Source organism: Grammomys surdaster, unplaced genomic scaffold (genome assembly GCF_004785775.1).
Source record: "Grammomys surdaster isolate TR1022 unplaced genomic scaffold, NIH_TR_1.0 126271, whole genome shotgun sequence".
Lineage (NCBI taxonomy): Eukaryota > Metazoa > Chordata > Mammalia > Rodentia > Muridae > Grammomys > Grammomys surdaster.
In genome coordinates, this window is record NW_021621071.1 from 8,487,408 (window position 1) to 8,505,323 (window position 17,916).

Below are 17,916 nucleotides of genomic sequence, written 5' to 3' on the forward strand. Positions count from 1 at the left end.
AGCTCCACAGAAACCCACTCAGGAAGGTTGGGTCAATTAACTGAAGTCCCCATTAAGCTTTCTGCCTATGGTGGAGCCTCAGAGGCAGGGTACCTCTTGCCCACGGCAAGCATTAGCATATCACCGGACACGTGATAAAGTGCTCAAGGGCTGGTTTTACTGTTGTGCTGGTTTGGCTGTTGTTTTCTTCTTGTCACAGGGTTGGGAGGCCATTCCATCCCCTGACAAGGGGCCTGGGAGGACCCTTTGAGACAAACAGGCATGGGTATGAGGTGTTGCGAGTGGGGGAGGATCTTTCTTCCAGACCCAATTTCTTCTCAGTGATCTTAAAGAAAGCGTGACAATTTAACATTCCCGGCTTCTGAATCAACTCCTTACCCCATTAGTGGGGCAGAATTCGGACCCAGCTTTCCAGTCTCCTCCAAAATATACTCCATAAATAGCAAAAACCTCTCCGGTTTCATTTTGCACACGTTAGCATATTCTCTCCTTGAACCTTCTTGTTAGCGTGACTGTCATCTCTTCTGTGGATTCCCACTTGTAGTCACCAGAAGAGAAATTACTTTCACATTGAAGACAGCTTAAAGCAAATACTGGTTTTGTTGGAAAATGGGTATAAAAAGAGCCCCTCACCCCCACATCTTCTACAAGGTATTTCCAAGACACTGGGCACCAGGGTCTAATCTCCACAGGGCGGGTCTTTAGACAGGTCTGCGTGGAGAGTGTGGCCAGCTGTCCTTTTACAAGGGTCAAAGTCTGCCTTCTGGCCTTGTGTACAGAAAGGAGGAAGTTTGCACAGGGTGGCCCAGCTGATTCCACAGAGCGATTTCCCTTCCCCTCTGAGTCACGGGGGAGTCCTGCCTTTCACAGTTCCCAACTGAGCAAGCCAAGCCGAAAAGTCACAGTGCTGACTCTGGAGTGCCCAGTGGTGGAAAACGTGTGAACTTCCAGCTGCAAATGACCTGAGGTCCAAAGCCCACTCACGAAAAGAGAATTGGTACTTACTTCTAGTCGTTGGTGGGGGGGTGAGGGATGGAGGGAGAGGCTGCAGACACACTGTGCTTTCTCTGTGTCTCTCATAAGCACTTGCTCTGACTCCTCTCTATCTTCCTGATGTAAAAGGAAAGGGGACCCTTTGAGATTTGCCCTCCTTCAAGTCCCCCGCCTTTCCCAGTCCCCGTCTCCCCTCCCCCAACACCACACACACCCCGCTTCTGAATCAGCTCCTTGTCCTCCCCAGCCGCACTCAGGGCTCCTTTCCTGTAGCCTCTCATCCTCAGATCATTTCTGCATTTACTTCCTCGCGCCTTAGCCCCTATGCCTGCGGGACGCTTTGCAGTCTAGCCTGAAGCCCTAATTCACGTGGAACTTGCTCTAAGCTTCACTTGGAAAGGGTTGATTAGACCTGACCCAGTGTTGTTTTCTCTAACAGCGACGGACGTTGTGAAGCCACCTCACGGGCCCTCATGTCTGCAGACACTGGCGGTGTATTCTACAGAACCCTTGTGCTTTCTTTCTTATTGCTGTGGCAAAGTTCCTGACAGAATTTCGGAAGGAAGTGTTCATTCTGTGCTTTATTTATTGTTATTATCATTATTATTAATTATTGTTATTATTACCATTTGAAGGTGTGGTCCATTAGGGCAGGGAGGACATAGCAGGACAAGTGTGCGGTCACAACGTAGAGATAAATTCTGTTGCTCAACTCACTTTCTCACTCCATCTGGGACGCCAGCCCAAGAAATTGTGTCTTCTGCATTTAGGGTCTTTCCTACCTCAGTTAGCAGAATGTAGAAACTCACTCACAAACATGGCCTAAACTGTCTCCTAGCTAATTCTGGTTCCAGTCAAGTTGACAGTCACTATTGGTCATCACAAACCCCAATTCAGTATCTAGTAGAGATACATTGACTGAACTTGAAAAGCAACAGTGTATCAAGGTTCTTGTGTCTGCTGATGGTTACCACGAAAGGCTTTGCCGAGGATTCAGGTAGAACTCAGGAGTAAACTGGTGTTGTGTAACTGTGGTGGCTGGCTCTTAACAGCACAGTGATTCTTTAGCTCCTCTACTCACATCCTGAAGTGAGCCTCTCTCATGATGGAAGAGCACCGGTGTGAGGAGCATCATACAGTAGGTGTGAGTTCTTATGGCCTCAGTTGTTCTTTCCTTAGGACTATCTAGCCTGACTGGAGTCACTGTTTATAACGCAAAGACACTCGAATGGCTCAGTAGCCTAGTCAAGAGCTTGGCTGCAATTTCAAAGGCGGCCCTGAGCCAGAACAACTCTGCTAAGCTGCACCCACATCTTTCACCCTCAGAAACCATGTGAAAGGCAAATGTCTTAAGTGGTGAGTTTTCTGGCAAACTTTCGTGAAACAACAGAGTACTTAATACACATTCTCTATTCCTACTGGCTACCCACTGTCTCCTCATACAGGGATACCCATCACTCTCAAACATATGAATGAATTCCATCTGTGATAATCCAGCCCTACCTGTCATTAGAAACTAATTACACAGTCTTTATAATTAATTGAAGGCCGCATGTATAGCTCAATGGTAAAGCATCTGTGTGAGGTAGACTTATTTTTCTTTTATTTCCTAATGATACACCAGCAAAATCAATCCTCTATCTTTTCTTAATAAGACTATTAGGTTTGGGGCCAGAGAGATGGCTCAGCGGTTAAGAGCACTGACTATTCTTCCAAATGTTCTGAGTTCAATTCCCAGCAACCACCTGGTGGCTCACAACCATCTGTAATGGGATCCAGTGCCCTCTTCTGGTGTGTTGAAGACAGCGACAGTGTACTCACATAAATAAAATAAATAAATCTTAAAAAAAAAAAAAGAGAAAGAGTATTAGGTTTGACTTCTGAAAACAGACTATAAAACAGGCCCACATTTGTCTATCTGTAGAACCTAAAATTTTAGTAAGAAGAGCCAAGAGAAGTAAGCTGGATCAGCGCCTTTGAAGGTCAAATACTCTTAGCTAACACAAACCATAGTAATGAAATAAGTCATCTTGTAGGGATGACAGCACCAAAGAGATGTTCTTTCGTGGTAGATTGGTAAGTCCTGTAGCTCCTCTCTCAGCAGAGATTGACAGATGCTGCAGTTCATGCTACTAGTGACAACCCATGGTATGTCAGGTCCTTATATTAGGGACCTAAATAGTATTTCCTCCAGTAGCTCAGAATCTAGATGGTCTATAGGGGACAGTGGTTCTAACCAATGGCTTGGTGTTTAATATTGTGCTTCATCTAGAAAAATATGTGCAGGTACATATTTTTAAACAAAAATAAATGTATTTGGTGCATAAAGATGAGAAGGAATAGAGCAAATTCTTAAGAATATAAGTCAGAGTTGTACTGACTTGTACACTGGAAAGTAATGATGTCACCGGCCAGTTTGAAGGACTCATGTTCAGAAGTTACCAAGAGGATTCACTTGATAAGACAGCATTAAACTTGGTCAGCTACAGGAATGCACAGGTCACATGGTCATGAAGTGTTCTTTATGGCAGGAATTTTTTTTTCTTTTTGGTTTTGTGTAAGAGTCCAGATCTACTAATCACTTGTGCAAGATCTAGTATTTCAGTGAATGGAATGGCAGTCATGTAATATATTAGTGTTATTCTTCCTACTTTAAAAGGCAAACAGGGACCCAAAATATCAAGAGACCCATCGGAAGCAAGTCAGCCAGAATGTCATAATTGTAAGTCATCTGATCTCAAATCTAATTTTCTTTCCATAAGACCAAGACAGCCTGGTATTGGGAGCAGTAGATTGCAAAGGCACAGAACCTTAGGTCTGCAGTATAGAACTCACTGGTGACAGGTGTGAGCTGGCAATGGGGTTTTAACAGACTGCCTTTGTGGGCTCCCATATCTGCAGGTCTCACCCACTAGAGCAAATACCAGTGCAGATTCCAGATTCCTGGTCATCACTCACGTCCGGACCTTCCAACACCATGCCCAAGTTCTCTGTCAGATTCTGGACTGAACAGAATTCCTACCTTGAAATCTCCACCTTCTCTCAAGCTTACTGCAAACGTTGTGTGACAAAGGAAGCTGAGATTCCCACAACCAACTCAACCACAACATCATTTTCTAATACAAGGTGCACCTTTAAAAACCATTCTGGGACTGACACATGCTCTCTCTGTGACCTCTCCTTCTTTCCAAAGAAATAAATGACAGCCAGTATGCCATCATAAATCTGAGCTTGAGTAAAACAGGTCTAATAATTGTTCTTATGCTCATTTCCCTTCCATCATCCTGACACTAAGACCCGGAGAATTTGTTTGTAGGTAACTTTTAATTAGAAGAGATCAAGAAGCAAATTGTTGAAAGAAATAAGAACATTGCTTTTTATCACTACGCTCGTGGCTAGCCTTATCTACGAAACACGAGCTTTCAAGTGGTAAATTTCTAAACTTTATTAAATACGTCCTTCCTCAACTCTAGTTTGAATTTTCCCATGTTATGCTTATCACTCTTCCCACCTCAAGGAGTCCGAAGTCAAACTTGAGATATTTTCCAGTTTTATTTTTTCTGATTTGGTGCAAGGCACTGGGTCCAGGCATTCAGTTCTCTGCTCTTCAGGTTTCTTGACTATAAAATCCCTGGGGCATTGCTTGCTGACTTCCAAGGGTGCTTGAGAAATCCTGGTTCTTGCAGCAGAAGTGACTCTAAAACAACCGAGCATATTTAGGATTGGAGTTTCCTTGACTGTGTCATTGTGCTAGGAAGTGTTTACTTCAAAATCATAGTAGCAGGCACTGTATGGATTTCAAAATAGGTATTCGGAAACCAAACAAGAGTCTGTGCCTCTGAAAGAACTGTAAGCAGAACACTGGTGTGCTCTTAGAATCCAGCACCAGGGAGGTAGAAACAGGAGAGTCACTGATTCAAGCCAGCCTGGGCTACGTGAAAACTTGTTTTTTAAAAACAAACAAACAAACAAACAAACAAACAAAATGACAACAAGTAAACACTATGTAGCCAGGCACATGCATGCCACACACACACACACTCACATCCCATGTACACATACTATACACACACCCTGTATACACACCACACACACCATATACACACTACACACATACACACCCTATATACACACAGCACACAATACCACACATATACACAATAACACACACACAACACAAAAACCATACACAACACGCACACCACACACACACATCCCATATACACATATACACACACATACACTCACACCACCTATAGATACACCATATCACACTACGTACACACACTAAACACACACACACACTACACACATACTATACACGTGTACACTACACACACACCATACACATACACCACACACACACAGATGCCATACACATATCACACACACACACCATACACATACATACACACACCACACACACCATAAACACACACACACATGCCACACATACACATACCATACACACACACACCACACAAACACACCATCCACACACACATAGAACACATACATATAAACTCTCACATACACAGATATTCGATATACACAGTCACACTCATGAGCACACAAAGACAGACACTCATGTCCAAGAGTATTTCAGAAGTGAGAAAATAAGCAAGTTCTATGAAAAAAAAAAAAATGGAAGCACTGTCAAGGAAAACATGTTGTTGTTTTCAAGATATGCCTGCCGGCTACAGAAATCGAAGGGGTGGAGAGAGCCGGAGACCCAGCTTTGAGCAACTGCCTCCTCCTTTTGGAGCCCTTCTCTGTTCTGAGTGGCCATTTCTCCTCCTTGCCTTGAGCAAAATTCCCCAGAGGAGTATTTCCCAGCACGGAATGAGGATGTTATTTACGGTACGAGTCTCTTCGGCATGGGACAATTTTCTAGCGTGCGCTGCATCTCCCCCACCCCAGCCGTCGCTTTATTTGGGTTTGGTTGTGTTTTTCCAAGCTCCCCTCCTCCCCTATAATTTCCCCTGGCTCGTCCCCAAGTCACTACTTCCTCCTGTGCTGTCCCCTCCCAGTTTCCCTTCATCTATTTTCCTTATAGCTTCTCCGACACTCCCTCCTGTTTATCTCCGGAGCCATCACATCCTCTATTAACCGAGGTTATCTCAGGCTGTTGACTCCCTGTCTCATTTCTTCTGACCCTACTTTAAAGGGGAATTTCATTTCATTATTTATGCATTTTTTTTCCTCCCAAAGGGATGATCACTCAGATTTTCTAAGGTTCCTGCCGTCGGACAACAGGAAGGAATTTCTTCAGCTGGGAGACAGCTGGTAGGAGACACAGTCCATCCTTCTCCTTGAGGACTTCCATCCGGCCTCCCTTCTCACTCATCCTTTGGTTCTGAGAGAGTACTCTCCCCCATCACATGGTGTGGTCAGCTGCAAAATAAGCTTGGGAGAAAATAGTAGCACTGGACTCTGTGAATGTTTTCCAGGGACACCCAGCCTTGACCCTATGGTGCTATTAGCCAGTGGCATTGAATTTCATTCCAAAGGCATTGCTGTTTACATAAAGCTGTGTCGGACCCAAGCCCAGTGGGAACCACAGAAGAAATTACAGGGAAGTAAAGCAGCATTTGCCTTCAAGATTGGGTCTCTAGGGAATGCATCGCAGTTGTTTTGGGGACTATGTGGCCCTGTGGGGATGGTGTCTTGATTTTTCAAGCATACATACAGCATCTTGCAGGACTGAAAGAGACTCACCTGGTAGCTCTTTTCAAATGAGCCAAAAAAGAGGCTATCTTTTGTTTCAAACGTTTGAAGCACTGGAGAGAATCCTTGTGTTCAGATGAAGAGAAAATGCCACCACCAGAGAAATCAAACCCCTGAGCTGTTAAGATACTTGTAACAAATGGAGGAGTGTCAGGAAAGTTGCAACACAAATTGTGGAACTGCTGGCTTCCTTCTCGGCCTGCACACTTGTCTGCTCAAGGCTTGATAGACTGGCCAGCCTACTGCCCCTTCTTCCAAGAGTACTTCATTGGGTTTTTTTCTTTTAACTTAATACAGTTCTAAATACAAATTTGAATCTTTATTTCATATTTTATAGTGTGAATTATTGTGACAGGATCCCACTCCTGTCTGAGAAAGGGGGGGGGGCATATAAAAAGCAGAATTCACCAGTTTGAAAGTAGTGAGGTGGTTTCAAGGCAAGAGGCCTAGAGGTACAGACAGAGTCTGGGCAGCAGAGGACTACAGAGAGCCTTTCAGCTGGGCGTCTGCTCATTCTGTATCCAGCACCCCGCCATGTTGAGAAGCTGGGGCACAGATGCCAGAGAACTCCTAAAAATAGACATAAGGGCCTGAGCACACAGCTGGGATTCCCTTCAGGACTTTGGCTGAATCGGGGCTGGTGGCTAAAAACCAACAAGCTGGAAGCCTCTGAAAAACTTCAGAAGCTTTAATTCAGAGGAGATGAAAATAGGCCTTTGGGATGTGCCAAGTGGAGGGTTCAATGTGACATGTTATGCTCTCAAGAGAGTATGGCTCTCAAGAGAACATATATGTACATGTCATATATATATATATACACATATACATATATATATGACTATACATGTATATATCGATATATATATATACACATATGTATACATATGTATATGTATACATATATATCAAACAAAAGCCCCACTAGACTATTCCAGTGCGCTTACAATGAGCAAACTTAGTTGTCACCCTGGAAACACTGTCTATTAACTCTTCTGAGAATGAAGAGTTCTGCAGTGTGTTTTAAGAGTCCCAGATTTAATTTAAAATTGAAACCTTCTCAGGCTAGCTGATGGTACTTTTCAACAGCTAAGAATGTCTCCAGAATACAGTATATGTTTAATTTAAAAAAAAAAAAAGACAAGCAGAGGCAGAGTTACAGTTGGACTCGGCCACTTCCAAGAGGTATGAACTTCCTAGACCCAGCGGCAACCGTGGATGGGACAAGCTTGCAACATTCATCTTGCTCTTCTTCCATATTACAGATATGAACAGCTGATAACTCAGGGTCTTCAATACATAGCATTGATTTATGGACTGATGAGATATTTCAGCTGATGTTCCAACTTCCACACATTATTCTTTGTCCTCCACACATGTGTCATGCATGAGAACAGCAACACTCACACACACACACAATCAATCAATCACTATATATTAAGAAAAAAATTGATTTTTAAAATTTCAGGATTTTAAATTGCCCTCTCACAGATCTCTAAGTTCACAGAGTAAGAGCAGTAAGTGCCATCTCAATTTTTAAAATGTTTAGACATACAGATAACTATGATAGAATTTCTAGGGTAAACATAACGTAGCAACTACTGATAGTTATTCTAGCATACTTTAGAAGTACCATGTGATGATCAGGTATGGTGGTATACACACCTATCATCCCAGGACCAGAAGAGGAGCCAAGAGTCCTGTCTACACAGTGACTTCCAGGCCAGTCAGGGTTGCATGCACAAGTCTTGGATCAAAACAACCCAAACAGGCTGGGTGTGGGCTCACACCTTACTGCCAGAACTTAGGAGTCAAGGCAGGGAGATCTGTGTGAGTTCAAGCCCAGCCTGTCAACAAGCTGGGATTCAGGCCAAGCCAGCTAGTGCTACATAGTGTGACCCTATCTCCAAGACAACAGGAACAACAACAGAAAACTACAGTGTGATCAGATCCTGATTGTGGAGTCCACCCATCAGGGCAACAGACACATCCTGCATGTGTCCTCCAGGCACTCACAGGGCCTGTAGTTTCCCTCATTACCCCCACTTTTTTCTAGCACATCATACTAGAAAGTCCCAGGAAATGTTAGATGACCTTTATAGTCTCTAGTTTTCTTTAGACTACAGTGACACACTTCTTGTCTAACCTTCAAATGTGTTGTCACAAGACAGTTTGTCCCTATTCAAGTTTCACCATGATTTTTTCTTCTGTTCATCACTGTATAACAAAGGACCATATACATAACAGTTTCTGAAATCTGTTCGTTAGTTCAAAGCCCTATAGGTCTGATGCTCAACATGGGTTGGATATGGTGCATACTCCTTTAATCAGGAGACAAAGGCAGGGAGACCTCTGAATTCAAGGCTACCTTTGTCTACAAAGTGAGTTTCAGGATAGCCAGGGCTACACAGAGAAGCTCTGCCTCTGAAAGAAGGAAAGAAAGGAAGAAAAAAAGAAAGAAAGAAAGAAAGAAAGAAAAAGAGAAAAAGAAAAGAGTCTCTCAAAAAAGAAAAGAAAAAAAGAAAAAGAAGAGGAGAAGGAAAAAGATGATGAAGAGGAAGCAGAAGAAAGAGGAAGCAGATAAAAGAAAGAAGGAAGAGGAGGAGGAGAAGAAGGAGAAGAGGGAGAGAGAGAAAAAAGAAGGAAGAGGAGGAGGAGGAAGAGGAGGAGGTCCTTCAACATCATGTCACTTGGTCCTTAATTCAAAAGAAGAAAAACAAGTTGCCAGTTGTCTTAGCTCAGGTTTTTATTGTTATGAAGAGACACTGTGACCAAGGCAACTTCTCTAAAGGCAAACATTTAATTTGGACTGACTTACTGTTTCAGAGCTTCAGTCCCTTATCATCATTGTGAGAAGCATGGCCACACCCAGGCAGACACGGTGCTCGAAGTGAAGCTGAGAGTTCTACATCTTGACTTGCAGGCAGCAGGGGACTACGTTCTACACCAGGCAGAGTTTGAGCATGTATGACCTCATGTCATGCCTGTTCAAGCCACCACAGCAGCTGAACCGATTTCTCTTCTGCAGGCTCTAAGATGGAACTTCCAAGGCCCTACGAGTTCTTGGCAGAATTCAGTGCCTTGCGGTTATGAGAGTCTCACTGCCTTGATGGCTGCTGACTTGGTCCTTCCTCTTGTCGTGTGTTCCCCTTTATCTCCAGGTCAATTCCCCTTCACTCTTCAGATCTCTCTGGGATATGTCTCTAGCTAGAAGAGGCATCTGTTAAAATGTCTCCTCTGGTGAACTGAGGCCCAAGGGATAATCTCTTGTTTTCTGATTGGCTCTTAATCAAGCATAAAAGTCACAGCGTTGTCTTGTGACATTCCATTCACAGAGGACATTGCAGGAATTCTTGGTATTACTACCTGTTGTTCTCCACCCCCAGCCCCCCATATCTGAGGTGGAAGTGCCTAGATCTGTGGATTTGACCTAGAGTAGATTTCCAGCTGGAAGAAGATCTGGTTTCATGGTATTGTGACCATCCCCCTTGCTTCCTTTAAGGGGAAGATGGACAGACTTTCATTTCCAGTTTGTAGAACACTTCAGCGATACATCAAATATGTATTTCTCTTTGTCACACAATATTTTCTGTCATTAGTGGGGGTCTGAGGAATTGCAAGTTATAGGGGCTTCTGGATACTTTTGAATGTCACAAAGAAGCCACAGGTACCAGAAGACCCCTTTTGTGTTGGTTTCTTGAGGTGTCCCAGAGCTGAACCAGCTCTAGGAAACATATTGTTAACAACTTTATAACCTGAATTAGCTGCCTGCAGGAGAACTGTCCGTAGTCAAAGATTTCCTAAGACACAGAAGCAAAATCCTAAGGAGACAAAATATTGATCAGTTGGGTTTCACTGCCGTTAGAGCTTCTGATCTTCGAGGCCGTTTGCAGTAGCAAGCTAGGGTGTAGGCTAGGAGGCAAGATCATGAGTGTACACATCTGGTAACACCATATGGTGATTATATTAAAGAATGCCTTCAAATCAAAAAAAATTTTTTAAAGAAGACCTCAACATGAAAATGAGCAAATGTCAGAATAGACACCACCACGAGAGACCATACCTGAACAGAAAATAATCATAGGAAAAGGTGTCAGATTTCCTGAGTCTTTTGGGAAATGGGTTAACAATCATAATGAAGAAGCTTCAATATGCCTTTCCAATGGGGAAAACAAGAGAAGCTAGGGTAATCAGAACTCCTATACCCAATACAACCGAATAACCCATGCCCACAACTCAATGGTTCCACTTGTAAGTATGCCCCAAACAGAACTGCCCTGATGTAGCCAGCAAATGTCAGGTATGTGGATGTGAAGTGCAGTGTTAGTTACAACATGCCCCCCAGAAACAACCCAAATATCCATTTATAGAGTGTATATGAGGACCACTGCATACTTCCACTCAGTGAGTTGCATACAATGATAACATAGTCAGACTGTCATTGCATATGAAACAAAATAACTCACAAATAATGCTGACTGAAAAGAGCCAACCGTAGAGGAAGATACTATGATTCTTTTGCTTAATATATAAATCTATAAACATCCAAAAGTTATGTGTGAGTTTAGAAGTATAAGTTCTTTTCCCCCTGACTGGGATGGGGTCGTCAGGAGTAGAAGGGTCATCATCACAGAGACCAGGTAGGGTTCTGATTATCGATCTGGGTAAGAATTCCGTGTATGTGTTTATTTTACGAAAATGAGTTGAGCTTACTATTTGCAGTCTTTCTGCACTTGCTTCACATTTCAAGGAAAAGCTCACGTGGTAAGAAAGAAAGAAAAAAATCTATGTATCTGATATCTTTCTTAGCCATAAGCGCAGAACCACACTGATTTGTTCAGTGTAACTTCACCAGCCCCTAGACAGTGTCTTACATACACTGCTTCTTGTTCAACGGTTGACTAATGAATTCAAGAGAGAGTTTTTTTTTTTTTTAAATCTGTTATTTGTTTTCCTCTGTGGGTTTTCTTGTGCAGGCTTTTGCCAACTATTGTTAGCTGTTACAGGGCACTTGGTTCTGGGAGATTAGCTTGTAGAAGGGAAAACAAAGACCAACATACTAAAAGACCTTGTGTTTGTTTTTCATCGCAGTGACAAAATTCCTCGGAAAGCAACCTTAAAGGAGGGAAGGGCTATTTTGGCTCATGGTTTCTTGGGCATTAGTTTCTGGCCACAGGTCTGCTACTTCTGGGTCTGTGGTGACCCAGACCACTCTGGTATTGTTACCATGTCCCACCCAACCACAAAGGCCATGAAACCATGTGTTGAGGCCTCTGAAAGCATGAGGCAAAATTCTCCCCTCATACATTGCTTCTGCCAGGTCCTTTTCAAAACGAATAGACGAGTAACCCACATATATAATCTTACTTGAAAATTGTCAGAACCCAGTGACTTAGGATGGCCATGCATGGGTGGAAGGAATTCATAATCTTAGTGAGAGCCCATATAAAAGACATGCAGTCCAGATAGTTTATTTACAAGCCGGTTTGGTTAGAGCTATGCTAACTTATTTCCTAGCTAGGAAGTCCCTTCTTACCTGTTTCTTCTGGCCACACACACACATGCTCCATCGCCTCTCATGGCAGCCTCCTCCACCTCCATCTTCTTTCCTCTTCTTCCCCCTCTACCTACAACCCCTTCACTTGATCTTCAAGTCCCGCCTTTCTTCCTCCACTGCCCAATCACAGGCTCTAGCCTTTTATTGACCAGTTAAAATGGGGAGAAGGGTTCACATAACATCGCTTCCTTGGCATACATGAGGATTTCCTCCTCCCTCAGGATCTCCTTGTTTGGGGATCTTGGGGGGTGGGGGGCAGTCTATCGAAACAGACCACACCTCAACCGTGGACTGTTGTTCTCTCTGTGGAGGTAAGAGATGTGAGATTTTCACTGAGACTCAGACTTTCCTAAGTTGCCAAAACTTAATATTTAACTGTATTTGTTCTGTTGTTATCCATGTTTTGTTTTGGTGTGTGTGTGTGTGTGTGTGTGTGTGTGTGGTATACATGCATGTATACGTGTGTACATAGGTAGGTGTAGGTACACGCATCCTTGCATGCTCATGCAGAAGACAGCAGTCACATCAGATGTCTTCCTCAATTACTCCCCACCTTACTTTGGGGGACAGGGCTCTATCACTGAGCCCGGCACTCACCAAATGGCTACACCGCCTGACCAGTGAGCTCCCAGGATTCTCCATTTCCCCCTCCGCTTTCAGAATTCCAGACATAGTTAATGATATCTGGCCTTGTGTGTGGGTAATGACCCTCCCAGCTCAGGTCGTCCTGTTTGCTCAGGAGGACCTCTCTGCGTTATGTCTCCAGCCCTTAAGCCCCAGTCCTGTGACATTGAAAGCACTGATCTTTCCACTATGTCTTTGTGGAATCTGCTCTCCCATGAATGTGGATGTTCAGTAATAATCTTCGAACTCTTGTGCACCGCCAGAATCTCTCAGATCTCCGTGACAACCACTGGGGTTTCCTCACAAATGGGATTCCCGATGAGGAAGCTGGGGCTGAGGGAAGTTTTATAATTAGAATGGGGAATTCGGCAGCAGCCATTCAGTGTCTAAATATGAGTGTAATCATATCATCTCCTGACCTCAGCCCTTAATGCACACTTGGAAAATATTTACGGAAGAAACCTAAAATGTACCATTCAATTATGCATCGGCCCCCCTCTCCCTGAGGTCAGGAGAGCAAAGCAGCCATCGGAGCTAGTGAGAAGTGGGTGGGGAGCCAGGAGAGGAAAGACAGGCGCTTTCTGACAACTTTCTGGTTTAGACAGGACCCCAGGGAGATATTTGGTATCGGTCCCTAATTAGATCATGTGCAATGGGATCTACTCAGAGTATAAATGGGGCCATCTGTCCAGCTATCTGAAATTTGGGTCTCACTGCCTACCACACACCCCGTATCAATGCTGTAAACTGTTTGAAAGGTAAAAATCATACTTTGCACTTACTTGAATGGATGTGTTAGTCACTAATTTCTTAAACATACATTATCTTGGTTTTAATCTTGCTTTGGCATTATTATTATTATTATTTTACCTTTTTATTTTTTTTGCTTTTCCCCTCTTCAGTCAATGCTTCTCTATATAGCCCTGGCTGCTGTCTTGGACTTGCTTTGTAGGCCAGGCTGCCCTTGAACTCAGAGATCCACCTACTTCTGCCTCTGTCTCTGCCTCCTAATTGCTTGAATTAAAGGCATGTGCCACCATGCCCAGAAGATTTCTTTACCTTTTTACCCTGCTCCGTGTGTGTGTGTTCAAGTATGTTCCAGAAAGTGTGTGTGTGTGTGCAGTTGGTGCACACGTGTGTGTGAAGGTCAGACCTTTATCTATAGGGCAGCCACTCCTCAGGAGCCTTGTTTCTTGAAGGAGGCTTGCTTGCCATCTTAGGGCTCTCCAGATGGGCTGCCAATGAGTCCCAGGGCTCCACCATCTTTGCCTTTCTTGTGCTAGGGTCACAGACACTCACCACCTCTCCTGGGCTCTTGAAATAGATTCTGGGGATCAAACTCAGGTTGTCAGGCTTGCATAGCACAGCAAGTCCTCTGTGTGTGTTCTTGTGTGTGTGTGTGTGCACGCGCGCAACAGGTGTCATCTTTCTTAATCACTCTCCACCTTAGTTTTTGAGACAAAGTAGCCCGCAGAAACTCATTGATTGGCTGGCCTGGCTGGCCAGTGAGTCCCAGTGATCCCCTTGCCTGTGCCCATGCCACCACACCCAGATTTTAATGTGGGTGCTAGAGAGACAAACTCAGGTCCTCATGCTGGCATGGCAAGAACTTTACAAGCTGAGGCCTGTCCCCAAGGCCCCACCAGAGGTATTTTTAAGACTGAAAAGTGACAGTGGCACTTTGACGTCAGAAGTGTCTGACTTCTGAGAAGCTGTTTCTGCACACACAGCAAGATATTGGTCTCCCCTCATCAGCACGACCACCGTATGTGACGACGGGCAGAACAGTAGCCTGTGAGCCCATCTGAACTGCAGAAGCCCACATAAAACTGAAAGCCACACCCAGCCTCAGTTCTGGACCCTGCAAAACTCTTTCCTGAGGTGGCTGCTTTTTGTTTTTGTTTTTGTTTTTTTTGGGGGGGTGTTTTGGTTTTTTGTTTTTTTGAGACAGGGTTTCTCTGTGTAGCTCTGGCTGTCCTGGAACTCACTCTGTAGACCAGGCTGGCCTCGAACTCAGAAATCCACCTGCCTCTGCCTCCCGAGTGCTGGGATTAAAGGCATGCGGTGGCTGCTTTTTAATAGTAGGGTTTGCTTTCACTTCAGTGTCTAGTGCCTCCAGTCAGACTCTCAGGGGGTTTGAAGACAAAAGCAGAAGACAGTGGACACACCACCCACCCAGATGCTTTACCATGCAGTTCAGTCCTCTGTCCATAGCAGTTACAACCATTAAATTCCTGATTGACAACTCTCCTCAATCCCAAAATATAGACAAGACTTGCCCTAGGTCATGGAAACACTAAATGGCTAAACAAGTGTCTTATTCTCCATGATGAGAAAACGTAACAGTCCAGACTGAAAACCTTCACGATGCGTTGAAAGTACCACGTGAGCCAGGCCTCAGGGTACATCTCTGTATTAGCTACTCTGGGGGCTGGAGCCGGGGAACTGCAAGTTCAAGGCTTGCCTGGGCTGCAGAATGAGTTAAAAGCCACTCACTGTGTCAAAGTGAAGTACAGAACCCGCTAGAGGTAGAGTTCTGTCATAAAGAGCACAGGAACGATCCTGGGCGGGATCCCTAGTGTCAAGGAAGAAAAACAAAAAAAGGATCAAACAAACCTGCTGTGCTTAATGGTGCTTCTGCCTTCATTGATGTGCATTTTTTTTAAAAAAAAAAATTAATTTCAGCTGTCAATCTCCATGCATTTCAACTTCCCTCACTACAGGTGTCAACCTCCATTTCAAAATGATCTGAACGAACCAGGTAACGGAATTTATTTTCACTTGTGCAGAAACCAAGAGGGAAAAATGTTTTTGGCAGAGACGGGGGTACTATGTTATTTTGAACAAGGGAGAAAGGGAATATAACATGAAAGGGAAAATATTTCAGATTTGCAAGGAAAAACATTTTTCACCAGAAAAAAAAAACTTTCCCCATGCTTTTATTTCTGTTTGGCATAGCCTGCCCATGCCATTCCAAGCCATCTGTCTCTCAGTGCCACAGCTGTGAAGTGTGTGCATGCGGTGAGGGAGATTCCTGTTGGCTTTAGCCCCTCCTCCTGGCTTTAGCCTCTCCTCCATTGCAGTAGCCTCTCTGCTTTCCCTAGCTATTGGCTCAAGGCTACGCTGTTTGAACTAGTTCATATTTATGTTTTACAGGATAATGTTTTCGACTAACAGACATTAGTTCACTGCGGTAAATGGTCACGATCAGCAGAAAAACAATCACAAAAACACATTAGACGCCGTTCTTCAGAACCTTCCAGAAGAACACTCTAGCTTAAGGGAAAACATACCTGCAAACTTTTTGAAAAGTCATTTCCTTTCCGCTAGATAGAAGTTGACAAGCATCATTTTTGTTAAAGGGCTACGCAGGCATCTTTATTCTGCTTAAGATGTTTTTGTATAATACATTGTGATCATACTCAGTCTCCTCCCCACACCCAATGTCACAATCTTTCTGTCTTTTAAAACAAAGCAAAACCAAAATAAAATAAAACTCAGACACAAGGGGAAAAGAAAATAAAACATTAAGTCCATTTTGTGTTGGCCAACTAATCCTGAGCAGAGGGTGAGGGGTGCCCTGGAGTATGATAGATATACCCAGTGTCACTCCATTAAAGGAAACCACATTTCCTTCTCTCAGTAGCTACCAATTACAAACTACTTGGGGTGGGACTTTGTGTCCTTTCCATATTGGGGTTTTGTCTGGCTCTTACTATCTTTCTGCCTTCTCTTGAAATAGATCCTGAGGGGAGTGGTAGGGTAAAAGCAATCCACTAGTCTAGTAGTGGGTCTCTATATTAATTAATTAATTATCTACTGTAAGATGGAGCTTCTCTGATGAGGGTTTAACAATACACTGGTCTATGGACATGGCAATGTCACTAGGAGTTATTTCTTTGAATTGTAAGAGGAGGTCCCCCCTTCCTCCTGGGCCCACTACCTATCAAGTCTCAAGTTCTTTGTCTCATTAACTTGGTCAAATACAGGCTCCATTTCATGGAACTAATCTCAAAGAAGGGGGAGGAGGAGGAAGAAGAGGAGGAAGAGGAAGAGGAGGAAGAGGAAGAGGAGGAAGAGGAGGGAGAGGAGGAGGAGGAGAAGGAAGAGGAGGAAAAGAAGAAAAAGGAGAAGGAGAAGAACAATAACAACAAGGATGATAATAATAATAATAATAATAATAATATAATCAGTTTCTCCGTTAACAGTTGCACCACTATTTTATTGCACTGTGACTACACAGCAATTTTACCTCTCTAGGCTTTGGTACCTCTCCTTTAATTCTTAAGTTGTAATACTGCAGTGAAAACAGCCAAGACAATAGTACCCAGTTAACTGTTATGATGCTGAATCGATGAACCTTTGTTTACAAAAGCAATGGCACTCGTGTTTGTAGAACTATGGTCTGGTTGATCTGTGTTCTCAGTGATGGATATGTTTGCAGCCACAATGCAAGGGCTACTGTTTGACTCTAAACTTTATCCGTCTTTTAAGCAATGTGGATAAGTTTTGTTTTGTTTTAATGTGAGCCATTTTTAAAAGTTAAGACGAAGATAAATGCTCTCGTGCAAAAATATTTTAGAAGAATTGATCATTTCCATGTATGATGACTGGTTCTTTTTTGTATCACAAAAAGTTAATAAGAAATGCATCGTTGGAAAAAGAATTTTCGCAATGCTAACATAGTGTATAAACTTGGGATTCACAGCCACGGCCAAGCCTCTAGCACTGTTGACCTTCAGCTGATAGCATGGCTCCTAGGTGGCCTTCCTGACAAGGCTAATTGTTAATCACACGTTTCCAAGATTAGCTCTGCCTTTCATCCTGGTGTCATAGTTGTACACTGCAGCGACTTCAATTTACTTGAGGCTTGTAGAAAGGCTTGTAGGATGGCTTTTGTTAACGCCATTGAAAAAGAGGCTTGTTTCCAATTGGGCACAGGGAATAGCAACCATCTTTGCCTTCACCTGTAACTCTCCTGAGCCTTAAACAGATATTTCCTCCCCAGGATTTTGTTT

General features: G+C 43.5%; 1 long non-coding RNA gene across 1 annotated transcript; it reads left to right on the top strand.

The window, feature by feature from the left end:
• Positions 1-885: 885 nt before the first annotated feature.
• LOC114613728 lies at positions 886-7,047 on the top strand. The gene is made up of 6 exons (XR_003710222.1): positions 886-997; positions 1,433-2,349; positions 3,653-3,715; positions 3,895-4,119; positions 5,678-5,853; positions 6,205-7,047. It is a non-coding gene; the product is annotated as an uncharacterized LOC114613728 (long non-coding RNA).
• Positions 7,048-17,916: the final 10,869 nt, after the last annotated feature.